Here is a 19,727-nt window from a genome sequence, read left to right as displayed (position 1 = left end):
AGAGAAAATAAAAACGATTTTTAAATAACATTAAATTGTAAAAATCGAGAAATCAAATCTCCCACACGCGGAGGCGGACGTAACTCTGTATGTATATGATATCGTATTTTTCACCAACATACACACACATACACACACGCATACGCACGCAAACACGAGCCTATCAACCACCTCGCGTGCTCGATGTTACAGTTTAGTCTCGGAGTAGACGGTATCCACGTCACAGAGGCATCCCAAGAATGTATGTAAAACACGCGCCCGAACCGTATAATTATCATTACACGCGCCGTCGCCGCCCGGTAGTATTACAGAACTCTATAGACACACGTCAGACCTGTACTAAATAACAACGTTATACTCGTGTAATATACATATGCATAGGTTTATTTAAAATAACAATATAATAAGTGAATGTTCAGGGGTGTTCGAGAATGTTTAGAATATTTTCTCACTCGCAAAATCCACGCGCTCGATCGAATAATTCAACATTCTACAGTTATAACTGTTGTGCACAGTGACCTAATCTCACTAATTTGTACCAGGACCTACCTTTGCCAAATCGCGAAGCGATTATAATACCGTATCGCTGTAATCGGCAAATTGTTCAACGTTTTTACGTGTACACATATGGATACGAAACAATTTTGAACCATCAAAATACAGTAAAAATACCCGTCGAAGTCACCGCCGATTATTATCCGTGGTATTTCATTATTCGGTTCGGTCGATCACATCAAATCATTTTCGAAAATTGCAAACAAGAACATAGATCATGTAATGGGCCAATAAGGACGAATTTCGAGTATAGTACTCAAGATTTAATTCGATTAGACGTGCATTGCCTTTTATGTAGGTATGTTATAGGAATTATGTAGAAGACATATTTTAAACGCAATGAGGTCTGACGTTTCGTGATTATTTATTTTACCGTGAAACGCTGTGTACGTTAATGCGGTGTACACTAATCGTGCGGAAAATCTAGTTTTTTTTAACAAATTAATATTCATTAATTGTATGGTTATAATAACCAATGCCGTTAAATAAATGTACTCAATAAGTGTTCCGAGGAACATATTTTTAGCATATAATTTAGTGTTCACGAAGAGTATCGAATTCATTTCGTATAATCCGGAAGGAGACACAGAAAACAGGACCGTTAACTAAATGTTGTCACTTATTTGTTGCAAATACAAATAGTAACAAAAAATAATTGAGAAAAATAAAGTTGTAAAATCAATACAAGTATGCTGAATATCGGTGTATTGTGAGAGAAATAAATTCAACTCAGTATATACATACATAATCCAATCTAAAACAGTATATTATTTATTTATTTATTTTATTTATTAAACATTATACAGTTAGTGCAACGTGAATTATTCATATGAATAACTATGTAATGTATTGTGACCAGGATAATTTTTAATGATGAACTAATTCAAGTCCAATCCAGTATTATACCTCACTGAATTGAATTTATACCGCAACAACGTCAATAGTGTTTTGTATTAATTATTATGTAATACATTTTCATTCAGAAAATATTATTCTATACTCTACTAATGCATAAAATTGTTAAGATTTTTGATCATGAGTGTATATGAAAACTTACATATCATATGACACTGAAAAAAAAATTATGTTTATAAGTGTCCTCGAATTCGAAAACAAAAATCTGAAAAAAGTATTTTTCACAATCTGAGTTTGAAATTTCCCATTAGTAGCAACAAAATATAAAACACTATTGAAGAAAATCAGATTATTGAATATAATACATATACTTGATTTCTTTTAGGATTTTTTTTTTTTTTTTGTTATAAATTATTGATAAAGGTATTACGATAATCGCTACTTATAGTATAATGTACTATACTAATGTACGCAATAATATTGTTTTGAATTATTTTTCAAAATAAGATTTTTACACTTTTATCATAATAACAAATATCTAAATGCGCTAGCAATATTTACAAATATATCGTTAGTCCCAAGAAATTCATTTTTTTATTTTTTCAATTTTTTTTTTTTTTAATTATTAAATTATAGTAAAATAATCTAACTGTTGGCGCTAAATTGTATTGAAATATTAGCGAATTAGCGTAATGATTTTATGGTAAATAAGTTGGCGTGTATGCATGTTCATGTTTAAATAAAAAATTTATGATTATATTGTGCGTGCTAAAAAATAAACGATTTCAAATAATCTGAGAATAAAAATTAAAAATTAATTGAACTAGCTATAAAATTATTTATAATTAACATACAATCTGCATTGAAGTGTTGGATTGCAAATAATAATTAGATAAAACTAAAAATAAAAAATTAATTCGGTATACCAATTTTGTACTCTTATTTATTTTTATACATTATATTATATTGCATTATTTGCACCTTCATTCAGAATATTTTTTCATCTCAAACTGAAATGTAATATTTATAAGTTAAAATGTACCTAGTATTTCATTAATGAATTTGAGCGAAAATTTATCAACTCTAATGTTATAAAATAGGTATGTCTCTAAAAATATGTGCATGCTAATTGTTACGTCATTTTTACGGTTTTCTTGGAGATTAAAAATTAATCTATTAAAAAATAATATAAGTAGGTATTCATTTAACAGTCTTATAAAAAATGCTGCGTAATAATTTTAGTGAGCTCTTTAGTGCCGTCGAAAATTCTACCATCAGAATTTAAATTGTTAAACTGAATGACTAATTTTTAAGGTATAATTGTTATTTAAAAAAAAAAAAAACCTTAAATATAAAAGTTTTTATGATTATTATCAACCAATACCAAATTGATAATTACACCACCGGGAGCAGTTTTACTTTAACTCGACGTATAACTGAATTTATTTTAAAAATTAATACCAAAAGTAAAAAAGTTTTAACTCTTAAATGTAAATTAATATTTATACAAATAAATCTTTTCAAATCATTATTATTTTAAAATCTATTACTTAGAAATATTTTCCATCGTCACAAATATTGTACAATTTGTATTTTTGAGTTTTTCTTCACTAAGATATCTTCATACACATTATTGTTTGGTTGTTAAAATATAAAAAATGTGATTTATTGCTTAGGATAACAATTAATATAAATTCGTTAGTGGAATATTATAACTATGAATTATGATTGCTATATAAAGTAGGTAGGAGTAGTTAAATAATTCTTATTACAATTTATTATGACAATAATCAGATAAAAATAGTTAAATATTAAATTTGTTAACAGATAACAATATAAGTTTTATTTTTCATAAACGGATTAGAAAATTACCTAGTTAAATGTAAGATTAGAATACAATATGAGCTATAATTTTAGTGTATCCTTACGTTTAGTTTACGCTAATTATATGTATAAAGAATTGATTTAAAACATTATACGTACTATTGTGTGTGTTCATATTCGTATACACTGCATAAAAAAACTCATAAATAACGCATAATCCAAAAATACATTTATTTTAAGCTATAATTTATTTATTATTATCACAATAATTTCAATTGAAAAAAACAAAGTACGTCACATCATTATATTATTAATACTTTACATTAAAATGCTAATAAATAGATGACCTGCTAATTTGTTTATTTCAAACTCGATGTACATAAATTAAAATTAATAATTATTTATTTTTCAAAAACCAATTTACTTTTTTCATTAATCATACTATCTGTATAAGTAGGAATCTTTTAAAAAATGAAATAATGACAACCAAATTTTGTGCATAAGTGTAATCCATGGTATTATAAATAATTCTTTTTTCCCTCGAGCTTTAATGTTAGCTAATAAAATTTGTATACATTTAGACATATTTTTTCTCTCACGCGAATGTTTTAAATCTAAATCTATGTTATTATTAAAAAATATTGATTGATTGATATGTAAAAAAAAAAAAATGTTTATAATGTAACTATAATTTTTAGTTTATTACTTTTAATTCAGAGTAATTTTTTATATTATTTTATCTGTTTTTTGTTAGGTTTTACTACACTTATTTAGTTTTTAGTTTTTATCTGATACGTTTCCTTTATATAATTTGTAAAAGGGTATATACCCGTTGATATACAACATAAATAAATAAATAAATAATAAAATAAATACTCAAAGTATTCAAACGATAACTATTCGAAGATTATCTATATATATTTAATAAAGAAAATGGCATCTCAAAAAGTAATAGAAAAAAATAAAACGATAGGATTGGGTATAACGTTAATTTGTATACGTTGTAAGTATAAAAAAAAAAAATCACAACGAACGACAATAGTAATATAATATAAATAAATAACAAGAATACTTTTTATGTGTAATAATCATCCAATCAGAAAATAAAGTTTCAGTAGTTTTTAAAGACAAAAATAGAATATATTATATAAATGTTATATTACATTTACATAATAACCCATAGACTATAGAAACCATAGTGCACTGAAAAAGTTCATAAACAATTGGAAAATTACTAATTTTCTTAAGAATAAGTTATTCGGAAATTAATAACTTCGTTAATGTTGATTATTACACAAACAAACTTGGTAACCGATTTAAAAAATCATGTACTCTGCCTAATTAACAACATTTTAGCTTAGGAAAAGTTTCGATAAATGCATAAATCAAATTTCCGTATCATCGATTAGAAAATTTTAAAACCTAGGCGAATCAACCGAAAACCTCAGAATCCGAAATCATATATAATCCACTTTCAGTGCGTGACCATAATCATTTATATACAGTTCCTTAGATTATCGTCGTCGCACAAACGATGAGAGTTATTATAGAAAAGTAGTTTTCAATTTTCATTTTATTTTTTTTACAAGTTGTTCAACTATTACCATATTACACAACTGCTATATTATAATCGAGGTTTATCTCGTGTCGTGCCGTATTTATTAGACCGAAATGAAATCAGTAAAACGCTCTGGGCGACAAACCCAGGGAAATAGACGATGGACAAAAATAAACTGACCTTTTAGAACCCGTACAATTTTATCCAACAACGCGAATTAAGTATGCATAGTATTATTTTGAGTTAAGTTTTTTTTTTTTTTTTTTAATAAGTTATAATTTCTTGAACGGCTCAACGAATTACGTAATATGTTTTTTCGTGTATAAGATCACATTTTTATATATTCACTCGAATCATCGTACACGCATAACCAATGATCCTGCAGGATAAACAGGACATTCGTATTACCGCCCAGGCAGACGTATTTCAGAGCGCGTCTTAAAATTCGGACAGTGTAACACCGTAACCTTGTCGACGATTGGACTGTTATCGAGTGGAAACGGTTCGTGTGCGCGCACACATTTACGCGTATCCATTACAATTGGTAAAACAACAAGAAGGATTTACCACGGAACGGAACGTTATTAATAAATATTATTATGTATGATGCAGACGCGCGCGCGCCGTTCATACAATAATCGAATCCGATCGCTTTTCCACGGCTATACATAATACACATAGACGTCACCCAAAAGTAGGCGATCCTACTTGAACGTGTTACGTATTCGTGCGGCGGAAATCGTACGGTGGAATCGATGTTGTAACGGAAAAGTGTCCAACACAACGGGGTAAACGGTGTGCGACGAGATCGAATGTTCAATGGTCCGTCCCGAGGACGAGCTGTAGTCTTGGTCTTTGGTTTCATCGCGCGCGTTCACGTTGAACGCGGAAGAGACGGAAAAAAAAGCAATCGACGGACGCGCGGGCGAACGGTATTTTCATACAGCCGGAGAGCACTTTTTCGTGGTTTTCGTTTTCGTCGGTCGGAACGTGACTGCTGGACGACGTCCGCCCGGGCCGTCGACATAGATCGTGCAATAGCTAGTTACGTACCTGGGTCGTGGTTGACGTGGTCATCGGTGGTCGAGATGCCTCGCGAATGGACGACGACGTGAACGATTTGCGGTATCCCGAACGACGCGTTTTTGGAAATCCGATGTGCGGTGTGGCGACGGCCGAAAAAAAAAAAAAAAAAAAACCGTCGTCGGTGACGGCGGCGGCGAGAAAAGAAAACGCGACGAGTGCGTGCGTGCGCGTGTGCGTGTGTGCACCGCTGCTGTGTTTATTGCGTCGTCGTCGTCGGCCCCGGAGCTACTACGGACGCGGCACGACAGTTTCGCGACACAAACGCTCGTCGGTCGCCTCGCCGATCGGCTACCGCGGTAGCGGTTGCGCGACGCTCTGGGCGGAGTGCTCGGGGCCAAAGGGACGGCCTATCTCCGCCCCACGGGCACGGCGGTGCACTGCGGGGCGGTGAACTGTTCGCGTTTGGCGGCGCGTGTGCGTAAGTACATCCGTTTCGGGCGCGTGTATCGTAAGGACCGCAAGACGGACCCGTAGGTCCGGTACCCCGGGGAGGAGAGGAGTAGGAAAGGATGGTTCGGCAGGTAGTCCCTGCACCGGGTCCGGGAAGATTAAAATAACAAACGAGATTCGACCGGGATAAAACAATACGCGCGTTTCGTCGCGCACGTTTTGATACGACGCCGTAACGATCCGAGTTCGACGAGACGACGATGAGAGATGTCTGTTTGTTTGTTATTGTTTTTATTTGATTTTTTTTTTTTTTTTTTTTTGATATCGATCGTTATTAAAAAAAACAAAAACAATCTGATGTTTTCAAATCAAAAGCTCAAAAAAAAAAAAAGTATCGAAAGTATCGAATTAATTTGGTAGTTTAAGAGTAAGGCGATTTATTGACGTTACGTCTGCAGTTTACGCGGTCCACCCGTCGCCGGCCGTTTTCCTAGTTTTTTTTTTCGGTCATTCCGTTGCAACGTTACGATGTTTCAATCGTCCAGCGACTCTCGCTTCTTCGCCGGCTTCAATAACGGTTGATCGTCGACCGCGTGCACGTTTCTCGCGCCGCGAACGCACTCGAAACCGTACACTGTACGCGGTCCATCACCGCCCCGAGCAAGCTTTTCGCGTTTCCTTTACAAACGACCGTTTTCCCAAACGATATTTATCTTCTCGCCGTACCTTTACGATTTTCACACGCGCGTACGTGTAAAATGCGCGCCTGCGACGGAGTGAAAGAGAGAGCGCGAGACAGTGCCGGTGTAACTGGCAAATCATACCCACAGAAAATATTACCGGGGGAGGGGGAGGATAAGATTTTCCCAGGCATATTTTACTCCCGGTACAATTATCCTAGGTTATTGTTACCCCCGGTAAGAATTTACTAGGAATTTTCTACCTCGAAGGGGGTAAAATATTCCTAGGATATTTTTATCCCCTCCTCCCCGGTACAATATTCCTAGGACTTTCTAAAAACACTGCACGAATAAAATTATTTTTTTAAGGGATCTGTAAAGGCAACGGTGTAGGTATGAAACGTTATTTTATTAATAAAATTTGTTTTTCCTCCATCCTGTTATCTACTTAAAATAATTTTATTTAAAAACGTAATTTAATTATTTTCCGAAGGGTATGATTTGACTGGAACACCGGGATCGTACGGGCCGATATCGATTCGGGAAAACGACTGGTGCGTTCTGTAGCGGAGACGCGAGTTGCTTCTAGGAAAAATCACTATTTGCGTTCGTCATCGTATTATTTTATACGCGTACATAACGTGATGTATTATTTACCGTAGTTTCGTCCAACAACCGCCGTCGTGATTATAAGTAAACAATTAATACTCCGTTTTATTTTCGTTCCCCCTCGCGTTTATAAAATATTATATTATTGTACGCGGCATCAGACGAGTTTGTTTTACAAAAAAGAAAACAATGAATCGAAGATATTTGTTTCGCGTTCCACAATACGTACCCCCTCCCGACGTGTGTACTTAACGATATTGGCAACGCTTTTTCTCCGTTCATTTATTCCGTTAAAAACATTTCTTGCTTTGACCAACCGACAAATCGGGGCATCGGCAAGCATCGCATGCGACTTTGCGCCAATCCGAACGCACAACCGATTAAAAACGCATCTCAAGGATCACGGGTTCTCGAAACGTGTTCCGTGCGTGTTTAATTACGGTTTTTTTTTTCTCGACAAATTATTTATTCCGCATCAATATTTATTTATCCATTCCATTGCGAAATTCGAACAACATTTAACCGTTCAATGCACGAAATAAAAACTTATTATTATTATATTATTACGACGAAGAATAAAATAGTTTATTGAAAAAATAATTAATTGCTTTCTCTCTCTCATTCTCACTCACTCTCTCTCTCTCTCTCTCTCTCTCTTTCTCTTTCCATCTCGATCATTAATTCGACGGTAAAAAAAAAGTTTTCCCTCAAATTCATACAGACCCTGATTTTATATGCAAAGAGCGAAAATTAATCACTCCTAACCGTGCTTTACGAACTAATTTCTTTGGTAAGAACTCGTTGTACGAGGAATATTTTAATCACAATGTAGTTGTACACGGAAATCCTTTTTGATCGGTATTTTACACCACGAATACAATTACCTGGTTAATTTGAACAATTAACGCAATTAGTTCACATAATATATAATGGTTACAGTCATATGAAATATAGACACGGAATTTAAATTGTCTGATATGCACGGACACGTTTAAATTATTAATAGAGCAACTATAAGTATTGGTCGATTATTTTGTATACTAATGTTTTTCTTTTGTAGAATTCCGTTCGCATTTTAACGTACCGCTTACCCGTTAAGTTTTGTAATAATTGTATTTTGGGTGTTCAATAATATTTTGATAAGAAAAAATTACAAAGTCAATGGAATTTGTCAATAATTAATTGGTTTGGTGTTTGGCATAGAATTACGTGAACAAATGTTCATTATGTTTGATACTGTATTACATTTATAGTACTGTGACATGATTTATTTACCTTATACCAACGTACATTATTATAAACTATTCAATTTCACATTCTACAGATTGATTTATATTTATTTTTCCACTACATCAACAATATTGTAGTATAAGCTTAATATTTAATCACCTTCTCGAAGGTCATGACCTCCGGTCGATATCTTGTGGTTACATGCACAGACACATAACACGATGTGCATCGATAAGTACCAAAATAATATGCGCGCACGGCTTAATGTTTTGAATATTGTATGATAAATTCGTTTGAAAACGAAATAAAAGTAAAAAAAAATACGTCCATTAGGAGGGGATTCAATACCGATGTATGTTTTCTTCGTTCACACGTGTAGTATAGGAAAAAACCAATCAGTTTTTGTCCATCAATACGGTTGATAAATTGTAATGATATGAAACAAAATCAATACCGACTTGAAGTCTGCTTGATATCGATTAGGCTGAAGTGTTTTATATTAACTATAAAATATTTGCATTACAATATTGAAATTAAATTGATGAAAGTTGAGGATATAAATCTAAAAGAGTGGCCTATTTTACATCAAGTTGACCATGCTGAACTCGAACGTGTTTTTAGATTCGTTATTGCCATTAATGTATCAAACCGTGATGGAGGACAAAAAGTTGGTAGTTTTTACTCTATGTCACGCGTCCGAAAGACGAAGACAACACGTACCGGTATCGAATCTCTTTAATCAATATTGCGTTTTAACGGCTAACTCGCGTGAGTCGAAAACGAACGGCCTATGATACGGGAACGCATAGGAGAAGATTTGTCCTCGTCGTACAAATATTACACTGCATTGGACATTGAACCGCGTAGGCAGCGGACACCGCAGCGTGAAATTCGTCTAAAACGCAATATCTTTTCGTTGACGCGCGGTCCTGTCTTAGATCGTTTCCTAAGCACATAGTACATGCGTTACTCGTGTGACGAGAGACGAGGACTGAATAAAAAATAAAATCCTCGGGGGTGGTCTTTCGATTTCAAGGACTGTACGAAGCGAAATAAAAATAACTAAATACATACACACTAATTCGACGAACACGAGGTATTTGTTTGGTTGACAAACGACCGAGAGAACACAAATTGAGATCATTTACTACAAGGACGATGACGATACACGCAGTAGTTAGTATACCGAGCTCAGACGTTACGGTATGGCATCAATTACACGTAGGCACATGTAATCCCGCGAGGACATAATACAGATCGCAATTGGTTTTCCGTTTGTTTGCCTTCGTGACAACAGCGAGTAGTATTATTATTCGTGCAATAACAATATGTACGTCCTGAACATCTTGGACGAAGGATAAACCGACGCGCAAAACCGTTTACGCAATAATAGCCGCGACGAGTGAGAGACGTGCATGTGTACGGCCGGCAAACGTGTACGAGTTCCATCGACGCGTGTAATAGATGCCTACCAAGACGCAGGGACATATTTTCGCTAAACGTCGTCTGATTGAATACGATACACCTATAGTATAGGCAATAATAAAAAAAAAAAATAAATACATTGTTGTTTATTATTTTCCGAAACTCCAAAACTTATTCAATGCTTATTTACTCAGCAGTTCACTGGGCTTCGCATTGAAAACATTTTTTTGACAATTATATCGTAATTATTATTTTTTTTAAAATTACGAATACCGTTAAAAAAATAATAATATAGTATAGGTTGATGTTTTATTTGAGATTTTATTTTATTTATAAAATTCTAAACATCCGATTTCTTTCTTTCGTGTGTACAAAGAGATTATAATATGTTGCCGTTCCCGAAATTCCAAGGAAAAAGTACACGTATTGAGTATCAATCTTAACATGATAAATACACTCATTTTGTGCATTGTACGTAACCGTTATTAATCATTGAAATGACAATTTAACCTCAGCCAACCTTGTGAATATTACTCAACTGTTTTGAAATCTTACTGAAATCTAATTTACTTGCACGTTTATGATTCATATTGTTCATAATATATAAATATAGTTATATTATATAATAGGATTTACATAGAAAACTCATTTTGAAACAGTTTTTAAGGTTTCTTATTAAAAAAAGTGTACAGAAACCTATGAGCGTTAATTAATACTATTGATTGAAGAAATGGGATCAATCATATTTAGTTTTGATTTCAGATTATTATATTATATCTGAACATAAAACGTTAGTTTTATTTTATCATCATACGAATACAATACTGTAGCACATATACTCACTACACATGTTAATTTTGTGTTGTTTCTATTAAAACCTCGCATTTTCGGAAAACAGTCACGTTGAAATAACCTATTGGGCGTTTTAATAAAAATTCGCAACTTCAGTATTCACCATTAAAAACTTTTTGCTTTTTGATTCATAGAAAAATTATGTCTACTACAGTGGCGCACACAGGATTTTTTTCGGGGGGGAGGGGGTCAAAGTAAAAATATAATACATTTTACAATTATCATAATTATGCAAATCCTTAATATATTTTGACTTAAATAATAGCATTGATAATAGAATAGACTATTCTATAATCAATGATACTAGGTATTCAACACTAGCTTTTCATATTTCAAACTTGTACAATTTGTAAATTTTAACCTAGACATCGGAGAAAATTTCGGGGGGGGGGTCGACCTCTTAACCCCCCCCCCCTACGTACGCCATTGGTCTACTATGAATACATGTTAGTTGTATAGGCACCTTTATACATGTAAGTGATAAGACACTAAGACTTACCTAAGACACTCGTTGTCATATCACCTAAATGACAAATAAAGATCGTTAGTATTCATTTTGATTTTCTACTAACAAGAAATTCATAAATAAATAAATAATAATAATATTAATTATAATAATTAATTATTAATTATAATAATAATTCAACATAAATATTTATAAAATGTAATAAGTAGAACGCAATAATCGAGTACCGATGGTCAACAACAATTACTGGTCACGACTATATACACTGTATCTATTTGCATTAAACAAACCGAAGCGTTTCACATTTAACTTCGAAAAACTAGACGTAATGAGATAAATGATTATTAGTAATAATAGTAATAATAATAATAACAGACTTGGGTAAAATAATTTTTAAAAATATTTAGAATAAATACTCGAATATTTACAAAAAATAGTATTCTAAATATGTATTCAAATACTTTCTACAAATTGTATTTCGAATACATTATTTAGAATACTTCAAAAGTATTCCAAATACTTTTAAAATACTTCTAGTTTTCATACTATAAAAATAATAGATGTCCACTTAACAGAAATATTTGTAATTGTAGACTAAATATATGTTATTTTATTGTACTTTTATCTGTTATTGTTTATGGTTTACAATAATAATAAATACCTGATATAAGCTTATACAAGATACGACGGGGTAATAAAATAAGTAAATAAGTAATAAAATTATTTAAAAAAGAGACGATTTGACGGTATTCGAAATACAGTATTCAGAACACTTGTTATAAGTTTTCAAAATACTTTATTGAATACTTTCAAAAAAAGTATTTAAAAAAGTATTTAAATATTGTATTCGGAATACTACCCAAATCTGATTATTATATTTTAAAAGTTTAAGATTGCTCAACAGTGTCTAATCAAATTCCACTAAAAACAAAACATTTACAGAAGTGGTTGCGATATTTACGTTGAATATATTAAAAACAAAATAATAGAAATCGTAACGTATCTTAATTGTTGACATGCAATAATAATATGCCGAAAGGCAATAGCTTATATTGGTGCTCTAATGAAAAAGATAGTATATATAAGTAATAATATTCTATGAAAATAATTTAATTTATCATGCAATAAACATCTTATAAAAATATTGTGCCATATATACGTATGTACAGTAAATCAATAATTTCGATGAGATTTATATTTTTTTAAATTTTTTTTTAAATCATCATAAATTACATAAAGAAAATGCTAAAATGGATTTACATTATTGTCTATTTTAAGTTAATAGCTTGTGTCAGAGATTGTGTTATATATTGATAATTAATGTAATTAAGAAATATTTGTTAACATTTTAAAATACATACCTACGCTGTATTCACACAACAAAATAAATTTGTTAAACAGGAAAAAAGTTATTCGTGAACTATGATATGGTACTTATGTTTAATATTCATATATTGTTAACAAGAAACAATTTATAACGAGTTATATGGATTATTTTTTCTTCAATTTGATGATATTAATACTTTTAAAAATAAATCACATGTGATTGCAACCTTGATTTGTTTTTATTTGTTAAATACGTATAGACAAATATCTCCGTACAAATAGAGATTTAATAATGTCGACGCCTATTATGTAGCAGTAGGTATTAAATCCTATAATTTTATTGCGTTTGAAGGCGATTAAATAAATTATAATACTTAAAAATTTTGTCTGCGAGAAAATTAATTAATTTAATAGAATTTTTATTTTTTTTTTAACTTTGCCGTCTACCATGAATACCTATTTATACAACACTAATATAAATTTCTAATTGTATATGATATTATTGTTTATAATTTTTTTTAACAAAATTTCAAACATTTTAGAATAAAAAAAAAAAAAAAAAAAAAAAACGAAATATTTTAAATCCATGAATATATTTTAAGCCCAATAAAGTGTGCATAAAAATGTAAATTCGTTTCTGTATAAATAAAATAACGCTGAAATCCAGTTCTCTGTTCACGTCCCTTTAAACTTTTAAGACGGACATCTGCATAGATTTGTATAGTGTAATACAAACGCTGAGTCTATGTGGAGAGGCGATCGATGAAATATAACGTACTTATACATATAGGTAGGCATAATATAGAATTATATAAGAACTGTTGATGTACATAGAAATATGTATGTATAAATAGTGTTGTTTGATAACTCTTGAGCGAAGCACAAGTGAACTTCAGTTTGTATCAAGTGGCACTACTACTCATAAATTGTATGGTACAGTTCACACATAAAAACACTATACAAAAGTTTCGAATTCGAGAAGATTGTTGAGCATGCTAGTCTATGAATATATTTGTAACTGTTTAGTGCGTCCCTGGACTAAAGTTATACCATTTATAACACTAATAGCCAAATAGCTAAAAATTATCAGTTACTGCGTTTACGAGCTCTTATGTGAATATTATGTTGCGTTTTACAAATCATATACCTGTAAGTAATATTTTTGTATTTTTTTTCGAGTGAAATTCGCGTAGAAAACAGAAGCGAACCCTGACACAGACACACGCACATACAACCATATATATGATATTAGTCATAACTATCGGGCGCGGGAAGGGCCACAACGGCCGTAGCGCGCGTGCGCTCCAAAGGAAAAGGGATCCCGTGTCTCCGGGAAGGGTAACCACGCGTACGGTGGTGGCGAAGCGTGGTGGAGAATGGCGGGCACGCAACGCCCGGGGCTGCAAAACTTTTACGAGCCCGACCAATGGGGAACCACCGGCATTACCCCGCCGGGACCGTCATCCCTTCTCGCGATCGCGAGAACCCCGCCGCCGAATCCCCGTCCGCCAGCCTACACGCATCGGCCCCCGGGGCGACTGTGTTTCACCCCTTCTAAGTATAAAACAAGGAAACCGCCTAGGCCGCCGTCTTCATTGTCGTTGTCGTCGTAGTATAGTCGTCATCATAATAATATATATACACACACACACACTCATAGTACAACGACGATGACGACGACGACGACGACGACGGTAGTAGCATACAACAATATATGTACAATTTCCCTCACACCCCAACCACGTAACACCCCGCACACCCCCGGACCAAGTGAATATTGTAGTGTTGCCGTGTGTGTGTGTATATATATATAGTCTCTCCTTCATCTCTTCTCCTTAAACTTAAGCTTTGTTATCACTCCTCTCGCATACACCCCCGCCACCGCCGTATCGTCGTCGTCGCACCCTCTTCTTCTCCAGTCAATCGCCGTCTCTCTTGCCTCGTACATTTCTGCGTGTCCGTCCGCCGTCCTCCTCACGCCACCGCGCAAATACACACTATGGATACTGCAACTTTCTCGTTCTCTCTCGTTTCCAATCCCTCCATTGTGCGCATGCGCATATCACGCGATCCCTTCTCCATCGTTACATATACAACACCGCACAAAGATTGTTTTTTTTTTATTATATCTCATTTATTTTTATTATTATTATTATTTTTTGTTTGTGTGTTCTTTTTTCCCACTCTAAACCTCTATATAGTTGTCTGCCACCACCACTACCACTGCCGACCCCACTGTCTGTATCCACCACACAATGTCGTTCTTGATTTTATTTATTTATTTCTGTATTTTTTTCTTTTATATTTTATATTTTTCGTAAAAAAAAAAAAGTCGACGTTTCACTTTTGTTATTCTTGGTGTATATGTTGCGTACACTATAGTAGTGCATCATATGTATATGTTTTAAAAATATATGAAAAACTATTGGGCATAAAAGGCTTACAAGAAAAGGGCTTGATAATAGCAAAGCTTTTTCGACGTCGATTTGTTTTCCAAACGAGTATCACGTTCAAGTATATCATATGTTCCAATCTAAAACGACTACAAATCACGTTCATATGAATGTGTTGATAATTCGTAGATAATCACGTATCTCGTATTTATGCACAGTACGTATACACGCATATACATACACATACTTGACGGATAAAATAATTAAGTACGATGAAGTGGCATTAGAGTAGTTTTTTTTTCGTTTTAACTCTATGCATGTTTCTATATAACAAGGATGAGCGACTAGTGGTCCGCGTACCTTTTTAATCTGGCTCGTGCTACATTTTCAAATCACTTCATTAGATTTGAAGGGGTAATCAGTATTCAATTTTTTCACGTAGATCGTAAAATGTAAATATTATATTTTTGTTCAGCATTGAATTCCAGCTAAATCATTACGTCTGAATATAATTTATATCCATATCGCTATTGTAAACTTTGCTGTAGGTATTAGGCACTTATTTTGTTGAACTGGTTGAGTCGTAAAATGAAATTAATTAAAATAAATGCTAACCGTCAATTTTAATGACCTTTTTTTCATTTTTGTTTTCTTTAGTAGGGCCTGATAGATTTTTAAGTTCTAAACATTGACCCTTCAGATACTTAGAGTTGTCCATTCCTGCTATACAGTATAACTATCCACTAAAAACACACTCGCAACTATAAATTATCATTAAAAAAATAGTGCAAGTACTTATAAGTTAGCGTATACTTACTCTCGAGTATAGAATACCAAACAATGTACAGTAAAATCTCGATAACTCGAACCTCTGTAAGTCGAATTCTTGGTAACTCGAATTTCTCCATAAGTCGAAGTCATTTGGGTTGAATTTTGGCTTATAACTCAAACTGTTCGACATACATTGCCGAAAATTACTGAAATAATATAATAAATGTATGTATAAATACTGTATGTCCATAAACAACAATGATAATTAATAAAAAAATGCCTAACGAGTTAAGTGGGGAGGAGTCAGATATTGATGACAATGTGGAATCGCCTTTACCTTTAAGTATTTTTGCCCAGGCATTAAATGTTTTACAGATAGTACGTAAATATATTCGCGAACAACCAATAATTACAGTCGAAATATTTTTCGTACTCAACATAGTTGAAAACTTTACAGATACGTTCTTATCATATAATAAAAACAATCAAAAGTATGTATATTTCTTCCAAAAATAGTACTTCTTTATTTATTATTTATATATTTATTTTACTATAGAATACTTTTTGAAAATTTTACTACGTACATATATAAATAAATGAAATTATAAAATAAAGTCCTTTTGTTGTATAATAAAATATTTTCGGTAACTGGTATTTTTTTTTTTTTTTTGCTTCGGACCTATTCGAGTTATCGATGTAAGAACATACAGAAGACTGTATATAACTTATCTATTAATATCAATACTTATGTGTATGTGTGTTAATCGGATATATCTAGAAAATTTAACTAGTGTAATAGTCAATAGTAGCCAATCCCTGCAATAAATAAAAGTAGTCTTATGATATTTATACATAAATCTAAAAATATTTTACAGTCCGTATAATTACAATTTATATTGAATTGCCAAGTCAATTATTCAGACCAATTATTTTTAGACATGACAACAGCGATTTACTTTTACATCGAGTTACAACTATTCACATAGAATTGTACACTACGTAATAATATAATCTATATAATCTTATATCTATTTAATAAGATCGTATTGAAAAAAGTTTTGTTTTTAATAACAGCGTATCGATGTGAATGGGAGTTGTGTAAAAAAAAAATGGCGTGCACGTAGTAGATTATACTTTTTTATTTTTATTAGTTAATAAAAAGAGAAGTTCTTACGAAAACGAACAAAAATCATAAGTTTTTCTGATAAACTGTTTACGGTAACGATTAATTTTAAAATTCATGTCATATAAATCAATATATCATATATCAATACATCAATATATAACGAACAATAATATACAGCAGAGATGGGCAACTGGTGACCCGCGTAATTTTTTTATTTGGCCGGTCCTACATTTTCAAACCATTTAATTACATGTTAGCGGTTATCAATATTTAATTTTTTCACGTAAATCGGAAAATGTAGATATTGAATTTTTCTCTAGCATTAATAAAACAACGTTACATAAAACGTTTTATAAACAATAGGGATAGGTTCTCTCATACTTCAAACCCTCGAAAATTTTGAACTTTAATAAATTCGAACAGTTCGAAGTTCAAGAAAAATGTAAGTTCGAATTCGAACATAATACATAAAGTTCATCAAGCATAATAATTTAATATGTTCAAAACAAGTGTGTCGGCAGATACTCCTGATAATAACATTAAAATTAATAAACTCTGATTAAGTGATAATCTGATAAGTGACAGTTTATTTTATTCGTTATTTACTTATAAGTATAACTTTTAACGTTTCACAGTAGTACTTAGTAGTTTTTCTTTTTAGTTTTGTTTTAACATGGCTTCGTATGTGTGGGATCATTTTTTAGTAAATGATTACAATTTCGCTGTTTGCAAATTTTGTCATAAAAATATTATTATTATTTAAAACTTTTAAATAATAACATTACTTAATAATTTTACTTCTATTATAATATTAAACTTTTTAGTTTGTCATACATAGTTAGTTAAAACTCAAATTTTTAAGTTTTAAATTTTAAATATTTTAATTTGTCAAAGTTCGAAAGATCGAAAGTTCGAAAATAGTTCGAATACCAACAAGTTCGAGAAAAAAATTATGTTCGAATTCGGGTTTGAGTTTGTGAAACTTCAGTTCGACCCATCCTTAATAAACAATCTATAAACAACGTCATTCTAATTGAATGGCCAAATTGATGAAATATTTCGCCGGCCAAAATGTGTATCGATCACCGGCGGTATTAATATATATATGTATTGTATATTGAATTAATCATGATAAATGATAATAAAGCACACTCGAATGTCATCCTGTAAAATATGCAATCGCATTGACGACGTCGACGAGGTTTTTTTTTTATTCAAGGTACATCGCAGCAGCTCACAGGAACAATCAGATATCCAACCCGTTATCGACATTTCCTGTGAAATCGACTAAACTCGATAGAAAAGAAAAAAGTAAGGGTGCCTCAGGCATAACAACAAACCTCAGGGACATATCTGTCAAACCTTAGAAAACTTATATATTATTGAACTGCGTAACGATCGCGTTCGTATGCAAACAATAGTATTATCATATGATATTATACAGCCTCCTCGAGTTATTAATAATTATAGTTCGTAAATAATCATGGCAATACGAATTATAATATATTCGGCGAAATCGAACGGTCGGACCTCATCGAGATATAAACCAATACGGCTACAAATAATATTGTATTGGTCCCCGCACCTTGTATCGAAAACGCTTTGAATCGACTGAAAGACGTATTATTTTATCGTTTGTGTGATTTATGCTACATCCTTGAAATCGGTTTGTGCAATATCGCTCTGTTAATATATCCGTTACACCAAGCAAATTATTTCGAAGTAGGTGTACCTATCTATAATCGATGCGTCATTTCGATCTTATATTATCGTAGTAGAAAAATTTGAAATCCAATCGCTGAGCTATGGGATCGCGAAATAACGTACTCTTTTGTACTGCGAGCATTATAATTATTCGAAATATACATCTAATAAGGCTCAGAATAGTTATTGTACTCAATATTAACACAATATAATTAAGAAGAAAACGTAAACTTTTTATGACCTAATAAAAATAAAAAATTGTACTCTCCTTAAAAAATACTCTTTTAGTAACATGTTTTTAACGAAAGTTTTACGGAAGAGTGGATTTGTTGGGTAAATGTTTGACGGAGTTTCATCCATAACTTGTCTACATTTTAGTCGGCTCGATAACCAATATCATTATAATAGTTAATATTATTATATACATTGTATTATAATTTGCGTTAAAATAATGTAAGAAAACAATCACTCGATCAATCAATCAATCACAATCAATATATATACATACTAATGGATCACACGATAACGCTACTAATAAGCGATAACTACTTAACAGGTACACATAAATTTATCATTAAAGGAAAAGACAGCCGTTACTTTCAAACGAATGAGAAAATCGAATAACAGTTTACGAAAACGTATACGTGTATACTATACAACCGACGCAGGGGGTACGATAGTGGACAGTCAGATTTTTATATATATTTTTTATGTATAAACGTACGAAGTATAATTTTACTCGCTTACTTTTTAGCGACATATTTATACAATATTTAACGGACTCTTTTTTTTTTGATATTGGATTCTTGGTGTTCGTTTCAAAAGTTTGTACTCAACGCACGCCGTTGCCACATTTTTATGCAAGAAACCACTGTAG

At 32.2% G+C, this 19,727-nt stretch overlaps 1 protein-coding gene across 2 annotated transcripts in view; it reads right to left on the bottom strand.

The window, feature by feature from the left end:
* Positions 1–6,098, bottom strand: part of LOC112691936 (transcription factor AP-2-epsilon) — a 165,749-nt gene extending 159,651 nt beyond the window's left edge. For both annotated transcript variants that reach the window (XM_025566401.1, XM_025566402.1), the window contains exon 1: positions 5,846–6,098. The gene's annotated coding sequence lies outside the window, so the exon portion shown is untranslated. The remainder of the gene's footprint in view (positions 1–5,845) is intronic.
* Positions 6,099–19,727: the final 13,629 nt, after the last annotated feature.

This window comes from Sipha flava, unplaced genomic scaffold (genome assembly GCF_003268045.1).
Source record: "Sipha flava isolate LNK unplaced genomic scaffold, YSA_version1 68_pilon_pilon, whole genome shotgun sequence".
NCBI classification, from domain to species: Eukaryota; Metazoa; Arthropoda; class Insecta; order Hemiptera; family Aphididae; genus Sipha; species Sipha flava.
Note: the sequence above shows the minus strand (reverse complement) of the source record. Positions and strands in the feature narration are given on the sequence as shown.